Below are 23,520 nucleotides of genomic sequence, written 5' to 3'. Positions count from 1 at the left end.
TGGCCGTGTTTTGGAGCGCGCACTGCTCTGGTCGCACCGCTGCCATGTGATGTGGCAAGCACTTCTGTTTGTGGTGCCAAGTTTACATGTGTGCCCCTCTTCTAGCACCAGACTGTAAGGGGAAAGGCGAACACGCGTTCGGCGCATTGCCTCGCCATCGACCGAAAGGGGTCTAATTTCAGCCAAATCCTTTTTTTATTTCGCCATTTGCTGTGCTTTTATGTGTGTATTTTCACATGTGTGCATGTATACGTGATTGTATCTATATCTGTGTGGTATGTATGTCTGTGTGCGTGTCTCTATATAGGTGTCTCTCTGTTTCTCCGTGTGTATCTGAGTGTGTGTTTATGGCTGTCTCTTTTTTTGGGGCGCATATCTGTGTGTGTTTCTCCCTGTGCGTTTGTCCTGTGTGTGTCTGTGTGACTGAGTGTATGTGTGTCTGTGTTTGGGGGAGCGCGTGTCACAGTATACGTGTCTGTGGGAATGTACAGAGAGACATAACTCAGGCCACTGCGCCATCCCCCCCCCAAACCTTACCGCGCCCCACGCCCTCCAGGGGTTCTCAATTCAGCTATCAATTAATTTTTGTGTGATGTGGGAGATTTGGCGCCCCTCATCACATTCCGTAAGGGAGGCAACATTTTGCGTTATGGCGCTGGGAGTGTGTATATGTGTCTTGCGTGTGTGTATGAATCTGTGTGTCTGTGTCTTTGTTTGTTTGTCCCTTTGTTTGCGTATGTTTTTGTCTCAGTATGTGTGTTTGCCCCATGTGTTTATCTGTGTGTATGTACGTTTGTCCCTGTGTTTGTGTTTGTTCCGTGAGTGGATCTGTGAGTCTGTACAATTGTCCGTGTGTGTTTGTGTGTCTTATTGCGTGGGTGGCTGGCTGTTTGTGCCTGTATGTCCTCAATGTTTGTCTTTTGGTGTGTTGTGTCATTTTCTGCACCAGAATGTTATATTCCATTCCCCCTCTGTTAAAAATAATGTAATTGCGAGGATCGCTACAGCACCCAGGCATAGCTTGAAATGTAAAGAGGGCTTGAATGAAGTACATCAGAAATACAACCGACTCGGGTGTGTGTCGACTGTACCCTTCATACAGGAGCAGGATCGTTTTCTGACTTTTTCAGAGAAACCCCGTCCCTCCTCTGACTATGTGCAACTTTAATGCAGGCACAAAACTGTGACCCTTACTATGAAGATACGAATTACTGTCCATCCTAATGTGGGTACGATACGCCCTCCGTGATTATAAGGGCAAGAAACATCACCCTTCACAATGTGGGCACCAAACGAACCTCCGGTTTGCATTCTCCGCCCACGGCAGTGCGAGCACGGAACACCCCATATAGATGTGGGTATGGGCAGTGCTTTAAATGGGCGGGTGCTGTCCGGTGCCGAGTACCGGCACTTTTTTATTTTGAGAGAGAAAGAGTACCTGCACTATTCAAGAGAGACGTAGTACTTTTAATTGGAGAGTACGGAAATTCTCAGAAACATGCAGGCAGTTCTATTTTTATGTTGTAAACACTGAGTATGGGAATGAAATGGAAAGGGGGGGCTCTTGGCCCCCCCGCCTGCATGGCGGTGCGGCGACCTCCCCCGGACCTCTCGGTGGTGGGGGCGTGTCCACTGGGGCGCGCCCCTACCACCGATTGGCTGTTTACGTGACCCGGATGTCGCTAATCGACATCCGGGTCGGAGGGGAGGGGGGGCGGGCCACTGGGGGTGGGATAAAGAGGTGGGGAGCGCCCAGGTGACCCCCTTGTTGCCTGGACGCTCCCCCACACAACGGACGTGCCCCGGCGCTCAGGGCGCATAATTTTCTCTTTTTGTTTCCCCCCTTGCAGGTGCGGCGATTCCGGTGAGGCTTTCTAATTTCCCGCGCGTGGAGGAAGGCAGCTGATCCGGCTCCTGCATTTGCATCTACCGGATTGCGGAGCGCGAACGCGGACGTCGCGGAGAGACGGCTTCTGGAGTTCATGGTTAGAGCGGCGCCGGGTGGGTTTACACGAAGGTAGCAGGACGCGTGCTGGCTGATTCCCGTAAGTACGCGTCGCGGTGCAAGGCAGGCTGCCAGCGCCACCGGAGCGTTTTTTTACTGAACAGGGGGTGTGTTCAGTACAGTAGGAGGCCTCGTGGTTGAGCGCGCGCGTGTGCGGCGCTTTGGACGGTAGAAGGAGGGGCAATTAAGGAACAAGGGAAGCGCGGGCATTTTATCCAAATTGTGAAGGCAGGCATTTTTGAAAGCAGGCATCAAAGCACAGGGGCGTGTTGTGAACACGGGTTGTGTGCACCTGGGGCTTGCTTTTGACTGTGGTGTTCAGGACAATTTTGAAAGCGTGAGTCACTGCCTGCTGAGTGTGTTTGGCCTGTGATATTGCAGGTCCCCAGGAGGCAAGGGTTCTTTTCCCAGCAGTGCCTCACAACAGCCTGTGAATTTCCTTTGGTTAACCTTGTGCTACCAAAATTGTGTTATAACCACGGTGGGGGGCACAGCTAAGGGCACGGGAGGGGTGGCTAAGGAAGGTCCAAGCTAGCTGTAGCCAACTGCCTGTGAGGTTGCTGTGGGAGGTAATTAAAGTGTAAGCTACATACCTTTGTTTGAACGTGGTGCAGTCCGTTTTCACCGGCTGGTTGTATTTAATACTAGCATGTATTAATGCATTTTCTATTTTAGGCACATTAACGCGGTATCCTATATCTCACGTAGCGAGCGGAGTGGCGGACTTCAGTGTGGTCGCGGGCGAAATTCCGCCTAGAAGTGCGCCGGATCCTGAACGGTAAGAGGAGAGCGGGGGGCTCGCATTGCATTGCTTCTGGTAGCCGCCGGGTGGGTCTACGTTAGAGTTTACTCACCCCTGACAAACCGGATAAGCCGGGGCGTTGCGGTTATGGTTGCATGGTGCTTACAGCCCCCTGTATATCCTCCATCTGGTGAAGGTAATAAGCGTACTTACGCCTGTATTAGGGTATCAGTGCAGGGCGGTGCACCCAAGTCATGGCGGGGCCAATGGGTGGTGAAGGGGGGTCCAGGATGGAGGCTATGTTGCAGGCCATGATGCAGGAGATGAACAGCCTCAATAGGAGATTGAGTAAGGTGGATGAATTGGAGGCCCGCATGAATGAAAGGTTTACTGACACCCCAGTTTCTTCTGGCAGGCCCGCGCGGCAGCGGAAGGCACCCTTGTCCAGAGGGGATTTTGTTAGCCCGCCCAAGACGTCCAAGGCTAAGAAGCGAAGGCGCAGTGCCCCAGCCCCAGTGGTACCGGTTTCAATCCCACCCGCGGTTTCGGTACCCCTTGTACCTGATCCGGTACCCCTTGTACCTGTCCAGGCACCCGTGACATCGGCTCCTGCCATGCCGCCGGCGCTACCTCCTGTGGGGCCTACTCCCCGGCCCGTGCTACCGCTCCCAGTGCCGGGTCTGCCGCCACCGGTCTCTCCTTTGCCTACTATGCCAGTGCCACCGGCTATGCCCCTCGGGGTGCCCGTAGTCCCAGCAGATAGCCCGGACTCGGTCCCGCCTGAATTGGTATCTCAGATAGCGGCTTTATTACCTTGGCTAAAAAAGGGGGGTGTGTTACCAGCGACGTCAGATCATGCAGCAGAAGCAGCACAGTTGGTAGAAAAGATTAAATCAGCAGCGGCAGCGGATAGAGCTGCGGTTCCCCCCTCTTCTTCACTTGCAGGTCCCAGCCCCGCCCTACCGAAGGCAGATGGTGGTCAACCGGCCGCGGCGCAGGAAAATGGTAAGGAGGTGGCACTGCCCCTCTTGGGCGATGGGTCATTGCCCTCTAGGAGTGAGAATTTGGCACAACACGTGTCCCAGGCAACGAAGGAATTGATTTGGGCGGGAAAGTATGTTTACATTATTTCATTGCTACTGGATCACAGGGAGATGGAACAGGCAAAGACACTAAAAGAGTGGATGCATCCAAGTGAGTGGAGGGCACAGTGTGCTAGATTTAGGGTAGAGGAATCTTTGCTCAATTGGGTTAGGGCTTTTGCAGTGTTCACGACCATAATGGCCGAAAGGCCTCCTAATGTGCAGGCGCCATTGGCTTGCTACCAGAGTAGAATTGTGGGGTGGAGCGAGCAGTACCCGGGGGATGCCTGGAAGGAATATGATGTCAATTTCAGGAAAGCTAAGGAATTTGACGCATCATTGGCATGGGATAAGGTGGACTCTGTGTCATGGCATAGGCAGTTTTCAGGGAGCTCTGCCCCACTTCAGTCTACCACTGCGGTCAGGGGGTACTCCACCAGACCTCAACACCCCTTTCGGGCGGCTCAGGGGAGTGAGGTCCCGGGTAGGGGTGGGGGGGGGGGTTTGAGAGGAAAGGGGTGTGTTGGGACTTTAATAAGCGCACTTGCACGAGGGCCACGGGCACCTGTAAATTCAGGCATGCATGTTCGATCTGCGGTCATCCCTCCCACCCCGAGTCATCTTGCAGGTCCAAGCAGGGCAACCACAGTCAGAGGGGGAGGGGGAAGCCAGTGTAGTGCAGATATTCGGGATATCCCAACCCCTATAGATGTTTTGGCAATGATCCCTTGGTTGAACAGGTACCCGAATCACACAGCGGCCACTCTACTGCAGGAAGGTTTTTCTCAAGGTTTTAGGATCCCGGCGGGGGGCTACACAGGTAGCGCACATTGCAGGAACCAACTGTCGGTGCAACATAACCCCGCAGTGGTGGCTGCTAAAAGTAGCAAGGAACTGTCCCTGGGTAGGATCGCTGGCCCTTTCCAGCAGGTGCCTGTCCCTGATTTTGTGTGTTCTCCACTAGGGGTAGTGCCCAAAAAAGAGAAAGGGGAGTTCAGATTGATCCACAACCTATCGGCACCTAGAGGTGCGTCACTGAATGATGCGATTGATGAGGGGATTTGTAGTGTAAAGTATGCTTCATTTGACCAGGCAGTTGACTTATTGCGGGCACTGGGGCCAGGGGCGTTGATGGCAAAATCAGACATAGAATCTGCCTTCCGCCTCCTCCCAGTCCATCCTCTGGACCACCATCTCTTAGGTTTTACGTTCGATGGCAAGTTCTATATGGATAAATGTATGCCCATGGGCTGTTCCATCTCATGTGCTTACTTCGAGGCGTTTAGCTCATTTTTGGAATGGGTCATGAGAGAGGTCACGGGCCACCGGCAGGTGATGCATTATCTGGCCGATTTCCTTTTCCTAGGTGCGGCGGGATCTCAGGAGTGTGCTTGGGCGTTGTAGGAATTTTGTGTGCTCATGCGGGCTTTTGGGGTCCCGCTAGCGCCGGGGAAGACGGTTGGCCCGTCCACCTGTTTGGAATTTCTTGGTATCGAAATTGATTCAGTGGAAGGATGCTTCAGGTTACCCATGGCTAAGGTATCTAGCTTTAGAGCAGCCCTACGACAGTGCTTACGCAAAGACAAGGTTACATTGCAACAGCTACAGGAGGTGGTGGGGCAATTGAATTTTGCGCTTTGGGTCATCCCAATGGCACGCCCTTTTTCACGCTCTATTGCCCAAGCTATGAAAGGGCTACGGGAGAAACATCACCGCACAAGGTTGTCATCTGAGGTTCGCCAGGATATGCTTATTTGGATGGCATTTCTGGAGGATTTTAATGGCAGAGTAGTGTGGCCGGGTCCTCCCTCCACATCGGCGGAATTGGGCTTATGGACGGACGCTGCTGGGGGTACCGGCTTTGGCGCCATTCTGGGTACCAGGTGGGTCGCCCAGCGGTGGCCAGCGGAATGGAGAACACAGGGACTGACTACCAATATTGGCTTTCTGGAGCTCTTTCCGATCTGGGTAGCATTGATGGTCTGGCCAGAACACTTACGCGACCAATCCGTGGTGTTCTGGTCGGATAACATGACGGTTGTGGAATGCATAAACCAGCAGGGGGCACGCTGTCCATTCATACTCCGTTTACTGAAGGAGATTGTCTTGCAATGCTTAAAATGGAATGTGGTTTTCAGAGCCAAGCATGTCCCTGGCGTCCTCAATAATGCAGCTGATTCCCTTTCTCGCTTTAAAATGCAGGTTTTCAGGGAACATCTTCCGGCGGCAGATCCCCAGCCGGCGCAATTCCCGGCAGTACTTTGGCAGATTGGTGCCCCAGATTACAGGACCTCGTGGTCGCTAGCTTAGCCCCCAGGACCAAGACAGCTTACGAAGGGGCGTTTTTGTCTTACCGGGCTTTTTTGGGGCAGGAATGGGAGGCTAGGTGGGCCCAGGAGGACAGCTTTGCAGCTTACCTAGAATCAATGCACAGGGAAGGGCGCACAGTAGCAACTGCGAACAGACATAGGGCAGCGGTCTCCTTCTTTGCGCAGGGTAAGGGTATGCGTGATCCCACTAACACCTTTCTGGTGCGCAAGGCCTTGAGGGGTTGGCGCCGTTTACAGGGTTATCGGAGCGATAGGAGAAGGCCCATTGGATTGGCACGGCTGACGGCCTTATTGGGGGCGCTGCACAGTGTTTGTAGCTCCCAGTGGGAGGTTATCTTGTTCAAGGCGGCATTTTCCCTGGCCTTTTACGGGGCTTTGAGGGTTGGGGAATTAGTTGCTGGGTCAAAAGCAGACAGAGTGAGCGGTCTACGGTGGGCCGGGGTGGAGATCAGGGACGACGTTATGAGAATAACAATTCAGAGATCGAAAACTGATCAGGACTCTCGGGGTCACACCATAGTGCTCCACCGGGCACGGGCCAACCCATGCTGCCCGGTTTCTCACGTGGAGGCTTTCTGCAGGCAACGGGAGTACACAGCGGGGGACACGCTGCTGTGTCACGCCGATGGTACACCATTGACTAGGTACCAGTTTAGGCGAGTCTTGGAGTTAACGGTCAGTTTGGCAGGGTTCGATCCAAGGGAATTCGGCACCCATTCATTTAGGATTGGGGCAGCAACTGAGGCAATAGCGAGGGGTCTCTCAGTGGAGAATGTGAAGACATTGGGGAGATGGTCGTCTGAACGTTACAAAAGTTATGTACGAATTGACATGTTGTGACAGAATGGTGCTCACGCCGGTTATGTTTCTGGTTTTTTGCAGTTTCTCAAACCTGTCACGCAGGGGAGGAACTCGTCACCGGGCGCCAACGACCGACATCGGCACAGCACGGAGGACACAAGAAATTGGTGACTTGGATTGTGGGCCACTCTTATGTTAGGCGGGCGGAACATGTTTTTCTTTCAATAGACCGTAGGACGCGTGCACTGAAACAGGGGTTTGTTATATCATTTTTTGGGAGGGGGGGTTTATGCCTCAGCCAGTTTCGGGATTATTTCCAGGGACTCTTAGCTCAGCAGCGGCCCCCCCCGTCAGTGGTGATACTTCACCTGGGGGAGAATGATTTGGCAAAATTGGGGAGGCGCGTGCTTATTGAGGAGATCATTTCCACTGCGGGGTGGGTGGCCAGGGCTTGCCCGGGTTCCACAGTAGTTTGGTCTCAACTTATCCCTCGATGGCAGTGGCGAGGGGGGGTCTCGGTCAGGGCGTTGAACCACTCGGTACGGAGGGTCAACACACAGTTGGACAAATTATTTCGGACCCCCCAGTTGCAGACAATTCCACATGGGTGTATCTGGGGCGAGCAATTCTACTTGAGGGACGGGGTGCACTTGACGGAGGCAGCGAACGTCTTGTGGTCTAATAATGTCTGGGCTTGGTTGGAGGGATTTGCAAAATACGCGCGCTCTTGGTTTAGGTCTAGGTAAAGGGGGAGGCCAGATCGTCGGTGAACAATGCTGGCCTGTGGCGGTAAGGTCATGACCGGTGAGCAACTATTTGAAGGTCTGAGGGGGCGGGCATCATCCTACGGAGGTGCCCGCCCAGGGGGAGGGGCTATTTGCCCCTCCTAGAACTTCAGGGGAAAGGTAACTGGTGCTTCAAAGGGGCGCGGGTTGGGGAGTCACGCTTTCCTTAGGCTGGTAGCCACCCCGCGCGCGCATACTCATGACGTCACCGGATGGCGCAGAGTAAGGGCCCTCCTTTAGTGGGTAAAGGAAGTTCACGGCGTGGACCGGGTAATTACCGGGCCCGGCTGCGCATGCGCACACCTTGTAGGGGAGGCGCAGCTAGTAGGACCTGACACCGGTTAGCGACCTTGCCATATGGCCAGAAATGTTAGTATACAAAAATGCAGAGGAGGATGTTAGACTCGGTTAGGAAACAATCTGTATTAGAGTCTCTGTTAAGGATAGTCACTCACACCTGTTGACAATGATGTATCTAATGTCCTGCTGAATTTTTGTATAACTGTTTATCATGCAAATTTAAAAATGTATTGTTTTTGTACTTAATAAATACGGCCGGGGGGTCTCGCGACCTCCCGCCTTCCAAAGATACCACGTCTATGTGCTGTGTCCGGGGGTGGTGCGGTTACAGGGGGAGGGTGGTAGCCAGTCACTGACCATGTGGAAAGGGGGGGCTCTTGGCCCCCCCGCCTGCATGGCGGTGCGGCGACCTCCCCCGGACCTCTCGGTGGTGGGGGCGTGTCCACTGGGGCGCGCCCCTACCACCGATTGGCTGTTTACGTGACCCGGATGTCGCTAATCGACATCCGGGTCGGAGGGGAGGGGGGGCGGGCCACTGGGGGTGGGATAAAGAGGTGGGGAGCGCCCAGGTGACCCCCTTGTTGCCTGGACGCTCCCCCACACAACGGACGTGCCCCGGCGCTCAGGGCACATCATTTTCCCCACCCACCATCCCTGGAGTACGTGGTTGACGCATTGCTAGCCGACTAGCGGACACGGGGCGCAGAAAAATGTTAAGTAATGTCAGTTTCTGATGAGGTTTTCTTTTAGGACTTTTTCTCCCATTGTAGTGAGCAATATTGTAATGTGCAGTTATTGTTTCGACTATGTTTTCTCGTAGGCCCTTTTTCTTCCAAGGTACGGAATGATACTGTTTATGTGGAACTGGTGCAGTCGTGTTTAGGCCTTTCTTTCCCTTATAGCTTTACGGTGTTATACATGACGTGTGATTTTAGTCAGTGTAGTTGTTCTTTAGAATTTTCTCCCATAGGTCGTCGTATTTATTAGGTATGGGGCATGCGGTAAGGTCATGACCGGTGAGCAACTATTTGAAGGTCTGAGGGGGCGGGCATCATCCTACGGAGGTGCCCGCCCAGGGGGAGGGGCTATTTGCCCCTCCTAGAACTTCAGGGGCAAGGTAACTGGTGCTTCAAAGGGGCGCGGGTTGGGGAGTCACGCTTTCCTTAGGCTGGTAGCCACCCCGCGCGCGCATACTCATGACGTCACCGGATGGCGCAGAGTAAGGGCCCTCCTTTAGTGGGTAAATGAAGTTCACGGCGTGGACCGGGTAATTACCGGGCCCGGCTGCGCATGCGCACACCTTGTAGGGGAGGCGCAGCTATTAGGACCTGACACCGGTTAGCGACCTTGCCATATGGCCAGAAATGTTAGTATACAAAAATGCAGAGGAGGATGTTAGACTCGGTTAGGAAACAATCTGTATTAGAGTCTCTGTTAAGGATAGTCACTCACACCTGTTGACAATGATGTATCTAATGTCCTGCTGAATTTTTGTATAACTGTTTATCATGCAAATTTAAAAATTTATTGTTTTTGTACTTAATAAATACGGCCGGGGGGTCTCGCGACCTCCCGCCTTCCAAAGATACCACGTCTATGTGCTGTGTCCGGGGGTGGTGCGGTTACAGGGGGAGGGTGGTAGCCAGTCACTGACCATGTGTCCTCTGTGATAACCGAGGGAGAAAACAGGACCCGTGAACATAAAACTTCCGGTCACAAAGCGTTCCGTTGTAACTCACGCATGAATCTCTCTGCTGCTCCCTCGCCGTGATGTAGATCCGTGCATGCCCTTGTTGAAGAGGGCATAGAGTGCCCATCTAAGCGACATGACTGCACGTTATATGTACAGTAAAAGATGATGGAATGCTGGGTGTCATTTTGAAGACAGAGGGGGGATTAACAAAAGTTATTGCACTCTGTTGTATGAAAAAAAGAACAGGCGCATGCTAGTAGAATGCTTATGCATTTAGTTCATGCTGTAGATTTTCAATAATCCTCTACAGGAAAATCTACTTGAAGCATGCCAGTCTGAACATACCACCTTGCAACGTGTCGGATGCCAGGCATATTTTGCTGCATCTGAATGCAAAGAATGATGTGAGTACCACTGAAGCACTTTTTGTTCATAGATATCTCTAAACTCTGAAGCGTAAGAACTCATTTCCAGCCTACTTTTCCTTTTACAAACTATTGTAATCGAGAGATAGTGCTTAAATGCTTCAATTGATGTTAACCATGGCTACGATTCACTGAATGAGTTAGGTTGTTAAGTTAACGTATATGGCTTGAAATAATGCTCTCAATGACATCTGGCAACCTAGACCTGACATTCCTTTAGGTTGGACATAAGGCACTCTTCAACACTATTCTTTTTTTAGCCTATTTTTAGACAATTTTCAACATATTACTTATGGAGGCCTCACATTCGGCAAAACTAATAACATGGCCCGAAGGCGAGACCTATTGGCTATGCCAATGCTTGTTGTATGTTGCACTGGTACTAATGAGGGAAAATCTTTGCAGAGACTTTTAGTATGTGTAAAAATGTCAAAATAAAGTATCAGAAAATATACCGCATTACGCTGCAGTCTTTTTTTTGCTGCAAAATGTAGTCAACACTGCAGCATGATTCTGTCCTCCATTGCTGCATAATTCCAGTGCCCCCAAAGCAGGCAGCCCATGTTAAAAGTGCCTGTGCATGAAGCAGGGAGAGCGTGAAGTTTGCAAACTTACTTTGGTGTGCATGCGAATCCTGCATTGCCGATCCCTGGTGAATTGCAGCTAATACTGCTAAAACAAGGCCAATGGAGGTATCAATGGGTGAGACAGACTGGACTCAAGGGTCCTGTGATCTCAGTGACCGATTCACTGTCGCTCTAGGGTGTGCTGCTCTGTAGGCCTACATGCAAGACTGGTGGTAAACTTCAGTATGGATTGTGGTGGACAGGTCTTGAAGGTTAACCCACACTTGCCATGTCTAGGGTCCACCTGCTGGTGCTAATACACCAGGGCCTTTATGATCTAACGGGCCTTCTAAGGTCTAGTACAGGAATGTGCTCCCTTAGGAGAGTGGTCTAGTGGACTGGTCATGAAGGCTGAACCTGGTTCCCCAGTTCCAAATTTGGCATCTCTGTCCATAGTGCCACACCCTCTCCCCCACTGAACACCATACTGCCCCTGTGAGAGAAACTCACACTGCCTTCAGCTACAACCCAATTGTGCCACACTATAAACACCTGGATGTTACTGGATTCAAATTACGCACTAGACAAGATCAATATGCTGCCTAAAAAAAGTAACAACATCCTGGAAAAAGCAAACTCAAAGGAAATGCAAGATTAAGCAAAGTATGTGAAACGTAAGCAGTAACATCATGGTTACCTTAACGCTTTTACACTCATTATTCAGAAATCAATGAGTGTTTCTACTTGAAGAGTCAAGGACATGACTACAGAGCCCAGAAGGAGCGCGCTTCAATGTCCATTTCTTGTATCCATACACACGTTAGCAGTATGGTTTAAAAAGACCACATCAATGAAGAGAGAGCAGCAGTACACACTTCATAAACTAAAATAAGGAATACAGCTGATAATGATTATATGAAACGTTTTCCAATCGACCCATCAACCAAGTATTGCAGTACCTCTAGGAATGCTGAACTTCCGCACTCGGGGCAAACAATGCTGTTCAAAGAAAAACAAGAAAACGCAGGTAGCGCTTCACTGGCAAACTCTGTAAAGTAGCACTAATGTGTGGTAGTCAATAGAACCAAACTGGCCACTTTGTGAACACTCTGTCTAGCTTTATTTAGTTATTTATTCATTTTACATCTTTTGATCTCTCCGTCCCCGAGGCTGCAATTTTGTAATAGAAAAATATCAGAAAAAGAGGACATTTGCAGCAAACGTGTTTTTCTGTTTTGGATCCATTTCACAGGGGAACAAATAGAGAAAAAGAGAGAGTATGAGTCATTTCTTGAAGTCACAGGTTTCAGCAAGTAAGGAGAAGACAGAAAGAGAGGGAAGAAGAGGAAGAGAAAGAAAAACAGGGGGGACAGCGGCAAAGCAGGAGAAGTGGACACAGACTGTCCTCCCTTCTCTGGACAAGAAGGAAGTGACAGAGCCCTTTTCCTTCAATGCCCGTCCCACCTGTTCCCGAACAGCCAGGAACATTGAGCCTTATCTATAGGACTTGGCTATTTCTGCCGTCCAGGGACACATGTTTAAAATAAAACAAGCATTTAAAATGCAATAGGTCTCGCCTTTGATTAAGTTAAAGCCATTTGCTTTGCTAATGGTATTGTATAGCAAAGCAAATGGCTTTAACTTAATGAAAGGCGAGACCTAATCCATCATCCTTTTGCTCACTATTCCACCCCAGTTTGGACCCAGCCATATGAAAATCAGTCTTGAACCTGCTCCTCATGGAACAGTACAGCCCAAACTGCCAAGCCAGGTCCTCCTTGGACTGGAAACAAGCATCCAGGTGCTGGTTTCGGGGCACCATCCCACATCAGCCAGGCTAGCTTGAATCCAGTGCCGCAGTGAGCACAGGACCCACGTCTGAGCATACCCTTCCCACTCGGGGTTAACAAAGCATTCACAAGAAGATGATGTACTTAGAACAGGTATAGAAATCTAATTAAGTTCTAACACACATCATAAGAAAATATGAATCTTATTGGCTCAAAGATTATGTACTAATCCCTTTAAATTACTGTACCACGAAAACATTGTTTAAACACACAAAACTAAGGAATATAAAGAAAAAAACATTGTCAGAGTAACAAAGTAGAGTATGGGCCCAGCAACACCTTCTTTTTAGGCAGATGGGCACATGGGATCAAACAAAATGCTGTGCTCACAGTGCAAAGCAGCCAATGTTTGAAGTGGGCTGACTCCTCGCCCCATGATGAATGCTGCGGTGGGTGGACGCAAAATGTGAACGCCAGTTGAACAGACCAATGGAGGAAGAGGGTTGACCTGAAGCCCCTCCACGTAGGTATTTATGTAAGTATTTGATTTAATTTACATGAGGTTGGAAAACACCTAAAGTGGTGTCTAGGCCAGACCAAACAACTGGACTGGGTGAGCTACTCACAGCCTAGAAGAGTGTGATAATTTCGACACGTTCTTCGCAGTAACAATGCTTGTTTGGGTGGTGGAGCAGAGTGGGCAGTAAAGGTAAAAATAACTCGGATCCCAGAGCAGGTAAAGTGACGTAAAATAATCACCAGGGCTCGAGGTGCCTCAAAAGTAGCGCTTTCAAGTCAGGGATTAGTAAAACACTGCCCGAGGCCTACATGTATTCTTAGAAAGTATCACTTTGTGTCACAAGAGGCTCTCAACACGCCCAACGTGTTTTCTTCTTGTGAAAATGACTCGAAGAATAAATGGTCATATTTTCAAAGACTGACAGCTGGCCGCGGGCCTCCTTCCGCCAGTCCTAGTGAGCTCAGCTGAACCACTTTGGATTCTAGGACTTGTAGTATTTCTGTAGCTCTAAAAAAACCAGAAAGCACGCTAGAAACCCGTGGATGGGCATATTGGCGAGTCACGTGTGGGTCACATGGCTAATGACTTTTTTTTTTGTTGCAGATTTACATGAGCACCAGTTACGATACACAAGCAATTCTAAGCACTGTCTCGGTTCCTCGTCCTGTCTTTTGTGAAGTGAAATGTATCAACGCTTATGATCTGTAAATTATAAAAAAAAATGCAATAACAAAAGCTATCAAGTAGGAATGATAACGTTAACAGGGTCACACTTTTAGTTATTTCCTTTCAAGGCAGCTTGGACCTCTTCCGGTGTGCCTGATGCTCAGCGAGATAACAGTCGCTCCCCACCCCCATCTGATGGTCATAAGTTTGAAACACAGCAAAGCCAGCGCAGCCTTCTATGGTCGCTAAACTGAGTATCACCAGAATGGGTAATAGTAACAGCTCCTTTTTACGGCTCCTAGAAATAAAAATGCAGCAAAAGACGCTATACGTACAACTAATTATTTCTCAGACATTCATGCCACTGAAGCGCCATAACAGTTTTCTTTTCGAATACAGGCATGGTGATGGGGGGACAGTTAGCGAGTGTTGTAGAGAGAGAGGCTGTCTTTACATGTATGTAAACGGATTTACAGTCACTTTAGTAACTAGGTGGTAGAAGTTAAAAGGTTTTCTTTGTTTAAACTTTTTTTTTCTCTGCACCGTAAGTGTTTATCATTTACAGTTAAAGATCTTTCTGGCGTCTGGTTGACATCCTCTTGCCTTTCATGCGGCTCTCCAAAGCCTAAAGCTGTATTGTGCATCCAAGCACTGTAAAACAACATATGTTTTAGACTAAAATCAATGACGCTGATAATGATGACCTGAGAAAGATGAAACACCGCAGAAAAGACTGTAACCTACGGATGCAAAATGAATTAAAACAAAAAATGGGCATGGTTGGGTGCAACAAGGGTTTAGTTTAGAGCGCGTAGGGATGAAATAAAACAAGCTCTCGGCATTGCGCTTGTTTATAATTGCATGAAAGCGCGATGCAAAAATAAACACACAGCTGCCTTTTGCGGCCCGTCATGGGTCGTGAACGGCTCTTTACAGGGCGGACAGAAGATGTGCACGTGGGGACTGGCTTTTCTGGCAGCGAAAAAAAAAGTCCCCAGAGTGTCACGCAGCCAGTAAAGCATCAAATCCCCGCGTGCACATCTTCTGTCTCTTCTGTCTCCCCGTGTGCACTCTTTGGAATCCGTATCGATTCCAAAAGGCCCTTGCCATGGCGAGAGCAGTGCATGCGCGCTGCTTACGCCAGGCAAGACCTAAAAAGTAGGGGAACGGATTGCATAAAATTAAAGAAGTAGGGGCATGGCGTGCCCTGCTGATCCCGCCCACTTCGACCACTGAACCTATCCCATGTACCTGTCTGTTCTCTGTGGAGAGCTGGGCCGCTATTAGGCCTGTGTAGTTGATGAAGTACCTACGCCGCGCCAAATGTGGCGAGGCGGCTTCATTTTAAGTTGACTGGTTTTACTGTCAGCCATTCCCCACTAAAATGGCCCCTGCATCCATGATACCGAATGCTTAGGGGTCCTTTGGGGATTTTGGGGTAGGATGAGCTGTGTCAGTACCATTACTTCCAATAATCTGAAAATAAACCCCCTTAGGTGTAGCATAACTAAGGTCGCCAATCCCCACAAAAACACACACCCATTGGGAGTTGTTTCCAAGCGCATGGGGAGACAATAAAATAATTTTACTGTAGAGGGTCGCCACTGTTTACATGGCTGACCCAAGCAGAAAGACACCAGTGGAAATGCCATTGAAGGGGCTTATTTAAAATTCACCATGTGAGCTGTCAAACCGCGTGTGCGGTAGAGATCTCACCTCCACCAGCCCAGCAATAACCTGCCCGCTAAATTGGTCCCTGCTCAGTTTGGAGAATTGTTCCCGAAAGTTCTCCTGCTGATCACTGTGTGAGCTATTTTGGAGAAAAGCAGGGGTTTGATCTGAAAAAATCACTGTGACTGATGCACTGGGATTTTAATTCCAAGCAAATGGGTCATTGATTGTCACTTTTTTCTTCCGCAGCCTCATCAGTTGGCCCTGTCCTAAACAGGGCAGGCCTAATGACGCTTTTATCTGGCATTCCAATGGTGGGTGGACCACCTGCAAAGAGTGTTTGATTGTCGAGACATCTAGGGGTTCACAGTCAGTAAATCCATGTTTCTCCCACTTTAAATGAGGCGGGAGAACTGCGCCTGAAAAGGAAAATACTATTTCCAGGGGTTCGACAGAAGCCTCATTACCACCACACTCTAAATGACACCATAACTCAAAATTTAGGTTGCACCTTTTCCGCCCGCACCAGTTCCACTGAATGAAGTTCCCAAAGGTAGATCCTATAAAGCATCAACCCTCAAGAACTCAGTTTTTCTCCACAATCTAAATGAGGTGAGAGACAAAGGGGATGGTGGACGGGGCATCGTCTAACATTTGGCAGATATCACGAGGCCTCCCTCCTGTACAGAGTCCCTATTTATTAATCACTTTATCACTTGTACAGTGTGTCACTGCTTCACATGCCATGTCATTTCCCTTCAAATATGTTAAATAAATGCAGTCCTAAAATAACATTGAGTCATCTAGCTAACAGCCTAGTTTGTTGAAAATGATTGCAATAGTTAGATCACTATGGCTTTCATGAGACACTCTTTATATGTGGCTTGACAGTGAAACTGACGTTTGATCTTATGTGAGCATCAGCCTTAGCTCATCCCATATATTGGTTTCCTTGAGCAGACCATTTGATTGAGTAAATCAATTGTGCACTTTGAAGTGGGCTGACATCTAGAAGAAACAATGTGCATTCCATGCTGTATAAGTATCCTCGGCTCTTAAACGTGGAAGGCGCCAGCAACAAGGGAACTGGCTTCCCACAGCAGTGGACCAACGGGCCACACAACTATAGGCCAGATGTACTATTTACTGGTCACAAAACACTTTTCACAGTTTGCAACCAGTATTTTTGTGATCGGTAAACAATTTTTAGAACCGAACTATGTGCTAATTACGAATCATAGTGGTCGTAATCCGCCCTATCTCATAAAAATTAATAAGGCAGATTGCAAATTGGGACTCACTACATTGGAGACCATCACACGGATGGTAACCTTCTCTTAAAGGGGTTGCATTTAAAAAAAAACATTTTTTTTAAAGTTTAAATGTTGACTGTGGTCTCTTTAACCACTACCTAATCATAACATTTTTCTTTTACATTCACAAAGGGAAGGGGCACAAGGGGACACCTTTCCTTTTCAGTCATAAAAACATTTTTACATATGATACTGATTCCGTATTTTTAAGAGATGCCTACAACTTAACCCTTCCAGATACCAAATCCATATCCAGTAGGAATACCATTTTAGGAGTCGGAAAAAATTCAAAGGTGTTGATTTGCTTGGAACTCAAAGTAAGAAAAAAGTCTGTCCTGATTCTCTGATTTGAATCTTCGTGAATGTAATGAAGCTCTGCTGAGGTAGGCAACCCTGTCTCTGATTTTTTTATTACTCACCATGAATTAAGTAGGGGTGGATGGAATGGTTCACTCCACCCGCGGAATTGGCAGAATTTGGCAACTCTGCTTACTCTTGTAACATGGAGTTCTGGCCAAATTCCTCAAATTGCTGCATGTCACAATTTTATCTCGTGAGGCTCCAGAAATTTGAGCGCAAGAGATATTTGGTGTCCCCTTGCGCCATTTTCTAACACGGGTGGTTGTGGGTGCTCGTGGTCAAAGGGCAGCTTCTCAAGTAGATTTCCTGCCGCTCGAGTAGGACTTTCAATTTGAGCAGCATTACAATCAACTAGAAAGGCCGCCTGCTGTTGCACAACTCATGGTGCCGTTCACGCTGATTTTTCAGCACTGCTCATGCTACTGGTACTAAATTGCGGTACGATATGAATATTTTGCCCGTTGGCAGAACGCCACAAAATCTTGCAGTGTTTTTATGCAACTCCGCAGACTTTCACAAAGTGAAACTCCTCCGATTCTGCCCAGCCTTAGAATAAAAGTTAAGCAACATTTTTACCAATGTACTTCTTGATCCTACTCATGGGATCTAGGTTGTTATGAGGATGTTATATATGTTGCCGTACAATATTTACACTTCATCTTTTGTTTGCAGTGTGAAACGTGTGAATATCATGAGTGATATATCACAGGCAATTTTGTAACATACAAGCATATCATTTTCCATCATGCAATAATATTTCTTTTAATTTTCTATACCAGCTATTGTCTTTTGGGGGGTCAACCTAAAACTCCTGTAAGTATTGTGGTTCTGAGGATGGTCTCATGTACTGCTGACACTGGGCACCCAAACTTCTACGCCAGATCCACTTCTTTCCTATAAACCTTTGGATCATAGTCCCTGAATCAATTGATCTATGCAATGGACTGATTCAATAATTATAAAAGGTGGACTTTTAATACACCCATCTATCACCTGAAAATATGAAATTCTACTGTATATGTTCACGAGTAAAGAATGTTGGATTTATTTGTATGTTATGCACCCTTTGTTCTACATGATCTTCATTATAAAAATATAGATATTTTTCAATACGTTTTGCTGTTCCCTTTACGACTGAGTCTATCTTTCATTTTTTTGGGACAGACAATTCATTTTGACCTAGAGTTTACAGATATAAACAATTCCCTTGTTGGAGTGTTGCATAAATACCTCACTCATTTCCTCTATATTAAGCCTGACAGCCTTTGTACCAAACTACAAGAGTGCTAAGCACAGGTTAATTTAGTGACCTTTGCGATTTTGTGGCTGTTGCTTGAGCAGGGTTAACACCGCCCCCCCCCCACCAACCAGCCACCCAATTTCTGACACTGAAGATTTACTCTTCAGATGTAGAGAGTAGCCTGGAAGGGTTTATTGAACAGCCGGGATTTGTACCACCTAGAAATGTACACTGAATTTGTAGTTTCTGAGGCAAAGCAATCAGCCAATGCGACTCCATCTTGGTCCAAAAACAGAAGAGCCGCTATTATTTAAAAAACTGGACTAAATTGTTTCTGCCTGAGAAATGTAGTCTGTTTAGGCATGAACTAACAATAATAAAAGTTGTGCAGCTTGGGTGGTAGTAGTTTTCATCCCTTCACCAGTCTGATATAGTTAGAAGCCCTTCTCTGCCTTGTCCAGAATAGCCTAGAACTGATCCAAGACCGCATGTCCAGACAACAGACCGCTGGAGATGACACTCAGTCATTCACTTCCCCAGCAGATTAGCTGCAAGTTATTTTGCAGGCTAATTCTCCCACTTTTGCCAAGCTTGAATTGATCCTGCACCAGTGGTTAATGTGCTGCATTGGTCTTTGTCGCATATCCCACCTTTGCTTGTGGTTGCCACAGAGACGCTGAGAAGCATACTAGTGTAATATCTGAATCAAACACTGTAAAGTACATTGCTTCTCTGAACAAGCAGTCTCCATACGTTCAATCTAACGTGGCATTTAGATGTTGTGCCTTGGAGAGGACATAGAACAGCAGGTCAGCCTAATAATAAACAGCGAAAGCACTGTTCTATACAAATATGAATGTTACATGGCCGAACTTCAGAACATCTTTGATAGACGGCATGATTCATTGGCAGTTAGTGAGGAAATACATCTGTCAGTCACTAGTCACCAATGGTACAGTTTCCACAGTCCACCACTGTCTTTTAACCTTGAACAGTGAAGACCTGCAGGTCGACTACCTGGTGTGCTTACTACTAATAGCCTGTTTCTGAAGGAAAGAGACTAATGAAAATTGACATCTATGTGTCATTCCTGCACCACCTGCTTCCCTGCATTACAGCACTGGTGGTGAGGATGCGGTTAAGGTTCCCTGAGTTGCCTAGAAAAAGCAGAGATTTATCCAAGCAGGCTAGAAGAAGCTGAGTTATCCTGAGTTTGATAGAATTTGCTGATATTTGTCTCAGTTCAGAAGAGGTTTTGTTTCTCAGAGTCTCATGAGCTGGCTAGAAAGTTGTGTGGTTTTCTTAGTTGGGTGAAGATCGAATGAGGTGGTACAATTGTATTGTTATGGTAGCAAATTGTTGTCCACAGTGGGTATATGAATACATTGTGACTGATGAGGTACCGGCGGTATTGTTAGTCAATTGAAAATTGGCCATTAGTTCAGAGTTTTCATGCAGGGTACTTGATGATGTTGTGAAGGTTGATTCTTCTTAGCACAAGTCTATGTGATTTTCATCTTGATTGTGATGTGGGCTGGAGGATCTTGCTGGAGAATGTTGCTATATTCACCACTTTGTCATGTTGGGTTCTATTCTCTATCTCAATAGCCCAAAAACTTTGCAACGGCATATAACCATCTTGGCTGATCTGTGAGTAGCACATTGCCAATCCATTACTCTATCCTTGTTTTTGAATTATGAAATTTCATAGACCAGCAATATGTAAGGTTCAGGGTCACCTCTAAATAATACGTTTAGGGGCATTAAGAGGGGTGTGCAGATCGGGACCAAAGGCTCCCATCCTTGGGTTGGGTACACCCCCTAGTAGGCCACCGTCCAGTGGGAGGGGGGCATGAGCCTCTTCCTGATTAGCTGAGACCCCTCATATTCAAGATGAGGGGCCAGAGATGTGTGCTTCACCTCGCCTCCCCCACCTGAAGGGTGGGATTGGCAAAGGTGTGAACACCTCCCTTCCTAACTTGGTTTTCCTGCTGATTCTCCCGCACAAAGTGGGGGGGCAGAACTGGTGGGAGTCAGTTGCTGGGTGCAGCAAAAGGCAGGGACAGCTCACAAAGGCGTCAGGCCTTTGAAGCTTCTCCTTCATGGACCCACCCCATCCTGGTGGAGTAGGATTGACACCTCTGCCCAGGATGGGCTTTGTTTCTGGACCCAGAGAGTGGAGGCTTTATACCCAGAGGTCCAGAAACCTGTCTGGTGGTGACAAATGGAGGGAAGCCATTCAGGAACCACACCAGGGCTGGTCGTTTTTCAAGGGGAAGCTCTAAGATGCCGTCTGAGTGCATTTTACATGAAATCCCACACCGGCATTAGTGTGCATTTAATGTGCTGAGAAGTAGCTACCAAACTTCCCAGGTTTTAGTAAAGCCATTATGGAACTGTGGAGTTCATAATGACCTACTCCCAGACCATATACTCTTTATGGCTTCACTACACTTACAATGTCTAAGAATGGACTTAGACACTGTAGGGGTACAGGGCTCATACCACGGTAGCCTCACCTGAGAGCTAATGTACCCTGCTAGAGGGGTGGCTTACCTAGGCCTCAGGCAGTGGGTTGTAGGCATGACCCACAAGGATGTGTGCCGTGTTGACTCTTCACTTTTCTCTGCACAAAAATACGCAGCCTACAATGGCAGTGTGTGGGTGTTTAATGTACATGGCCTCTAAGGGTGGTACAATAGGTGCTGCAGCCCTTAGAGACATTCTCAGGTCACAGTGCCCTTGGTACCCATGGTTCCTTTTACAAGGGGCTTACCTGTGACCAGAATTGTGACAATTGTGGGTACTAAGGTACAGTTTGGGAAAGAGCACCGGCCCTGTGAACCTGATTGGCAGTGACCGAGGGCGCATCAAGTCAAGTTGCATCAAATGTCAGACAAAAAGTGGGGGTAACCATGCAAAAAGTGGCATTTTCCTACACTCTGCAACACTTTACCTTTCCTGTATATTAAGTTCTATATTCATCCTAAATCTCTGCACTCTGAAATCATGGTCCCGTGATACTACATTCTTTCCATTCTTCTGTAATGCTGAAGTTTGACATTTCTAATATACCTGGCAAATGGTTGTTTACCAGGTTTTGTATCACCTGGTTCTAATTCACATATTGTTGTTTCAGACACAGTTTAAAACATCAATTGTGATTCCTTTGCTACACATAACAATGCACTGACTAAAGGTCGTCATCTCCAAGTTGCTCCTCAACAAAATTAATTTAATGTCGATATCATGGGGAAGTTTTTATGGTGTTGGTTAGGTACTGTATGTTCTTGAAGTATGTAACACCATGAGTAAGGGGTAGAACAGAAGCGAGACGTGTGGCTCCCCCAAAAACAAAATGGCATCGAGCAGCAAGGCAGTAACCATCCCGCGGGAGTAGGCGTCACAGAGCGAGGACGATCCGCTATCCTGTCCCCGATTGATTGTAGATAAAGAGAGAAGGGCACGAAGGACCCTAGCTGCACGCCGATAACGCAGGCAAGTGACGCGTGATACAGGCGGTGGATTCCCGAGCACTGTACAATACTGCTGACCAATGCTGGTAACTGCGTGGGGAGGCTCTGGGATGTCTGTACATGTGATCACCCAGGCAAAAATATAATGGACCGTTTTTCTGTTAGAGACACTCTTGCACAAATGCTAAACCAGCAGGAGAACCTGGTGCCCATTTCTTAACGGACTTCACCCGGCTAAAGGCATGGCGCATGGCCGAGTAAAGCAGGTCTAAAATATGCGGTTTAGGACACACAAATGAGATAAAAAGCGGCATATCGACACAGCGAGCATTGTGATACCGCTGAGGCCCACGGTGCACGGCGGACTTTTGTGGAAGAGTGCGATGCTGACTGTGAATGGCTGCGGCTCCATACGAAAAGACAATGAGCAAGTAGGATAAAATGGCCATCCTGTTAATATAATTACCAAATGTGCAAACGTAAATCTGCAACTAAAGGGCTTGTACTTGTAGCAGTGGCATTAACAGATACATCAACTCGTTGTTATGTGGGAATGTACTTTGAGCCACATCAAACAACGAACATTGCATAGGTGAAGCCTACAAACCTTGGAGAATGCTGCCCAGCTGGGAGGTAGACGTGTAGAGATGAAGTGCGCAATGTATATCGCAAAACATTATGAAATCTTGGGGTCAGTGAACAAACTATGAAAAAAGTATATAGAAGTAATATTAAAAATGTATCAACCTCTCAGATCTGAACCAATGACTAAACCTCACAGCGTAAAGCTGTGGGCATATCCCTTTATAGGACGAATTCCCTCACTCACCGTAGGTGACATGCTTCATCATTTGGGAATCTCCTCCCAGAGGAAAGCCTAGTTCCTCCGGGGGCTGCAACCTCCTCTCTATGAGGAAGGAGCTCAGGGATGTTTTGTTTCAAAATATAGGTGGAATTTGCTAAATGCACAAATGATGAGATATTGGTAAATGTGAGGAAGGACGCAGCGCAAAAAATAACTAAATGTGCAGGAAGTGCAATTTAAAACTAGTTAGAGAGTGTAAATCGGACACTTTATTCTAATACATTCCCTACTAGGATTAAAAGAAACAGTGCACCAGCAGTATAGATTTAAACTGCTTTGGTGAGATGGAAAATAGTGGTCGACATGTTTCAGCCTAAAGCCCCATAATGGGCAAAGCTTTCATTAGGACCTTAAATGGTGCTGCTGCATAAATGTGTGTGTGTGATGTCAACAAAAAAGGATACTTGAACAGGAACTTAAATCAGTCTTCTGTTCTTCTAAAAAACATTACCTACAGAGGAAGAAATAGACAACGCACAATATAATATTTGATTCTGTAGTCAAAAGCCAAAGGTCCAGATACTCAAAGTTCAACTACAACATGAAAACAAGGCTTACCCGCATTTTGCTGGGTAACCATTTCACCTCAACCTGGCAACAGCTCAGGATGGGGCACAGCTCTGAAAAAAAGGAGATGTAACAACCATTATTAGGTCCAAATTCATATAGGTACCGGGAAAACATTGTTCCTATTGCGGACCTCATTTAGTATGTAGTATTAAAACGAGGGAGACGACTACCAATGCAAGAGTAAAAGCACAAACAATCAGAAATACATGTAAAAAAAGGGGGGGCGGGGAGGGGCGCAGCGGAAGATTTTGCTTAACTATTGCAAACAATGATCAATAATGACTGATCAATATACATAAATGGGGGTTCAAACATAGTCG

General features: G+C 47.5%; 1 long non-coding RNA gene across 1 annotated transcript; it reads left to right on the top strand.

Moving 5' to 3' along the window:
* Nucleotides 1-1,855: 1,855 nt before the first annotated feature.
* On the top strand, nt 1,856-7,166 carry LOC146809940 (uncharacterized). Its single transcript, XR_014965603.1, has 3 exons — nt 1,856-2,045; nt 2,681-2,783; nt 7,042-7,166. It is a non-coding gene; the product is annotated as an uncharacterized LOC146809940 (long non-coding RNA).
* Nucleotides 7,167-23,520: the final 16,354 nt, after the last annotated feature.

The sequence above is a fragment of the Triturus cristatus genome, chromosome 7, assembly GCF_964204655.1.
Source record: "Triturus cristatus chromosome 7, aTriCri1.1, whole genome shotgun sequence".
In the NCBI taxonomy this organism is placed as follows: Eukaryota; Metazoa; Chordata; class Amphibia; order Caudata; family Salamandridae; genus Triturus; species Triturus cristatus.
This window is presented reverse-complemented; position numbering and strand designations above follow the sequence as displayed.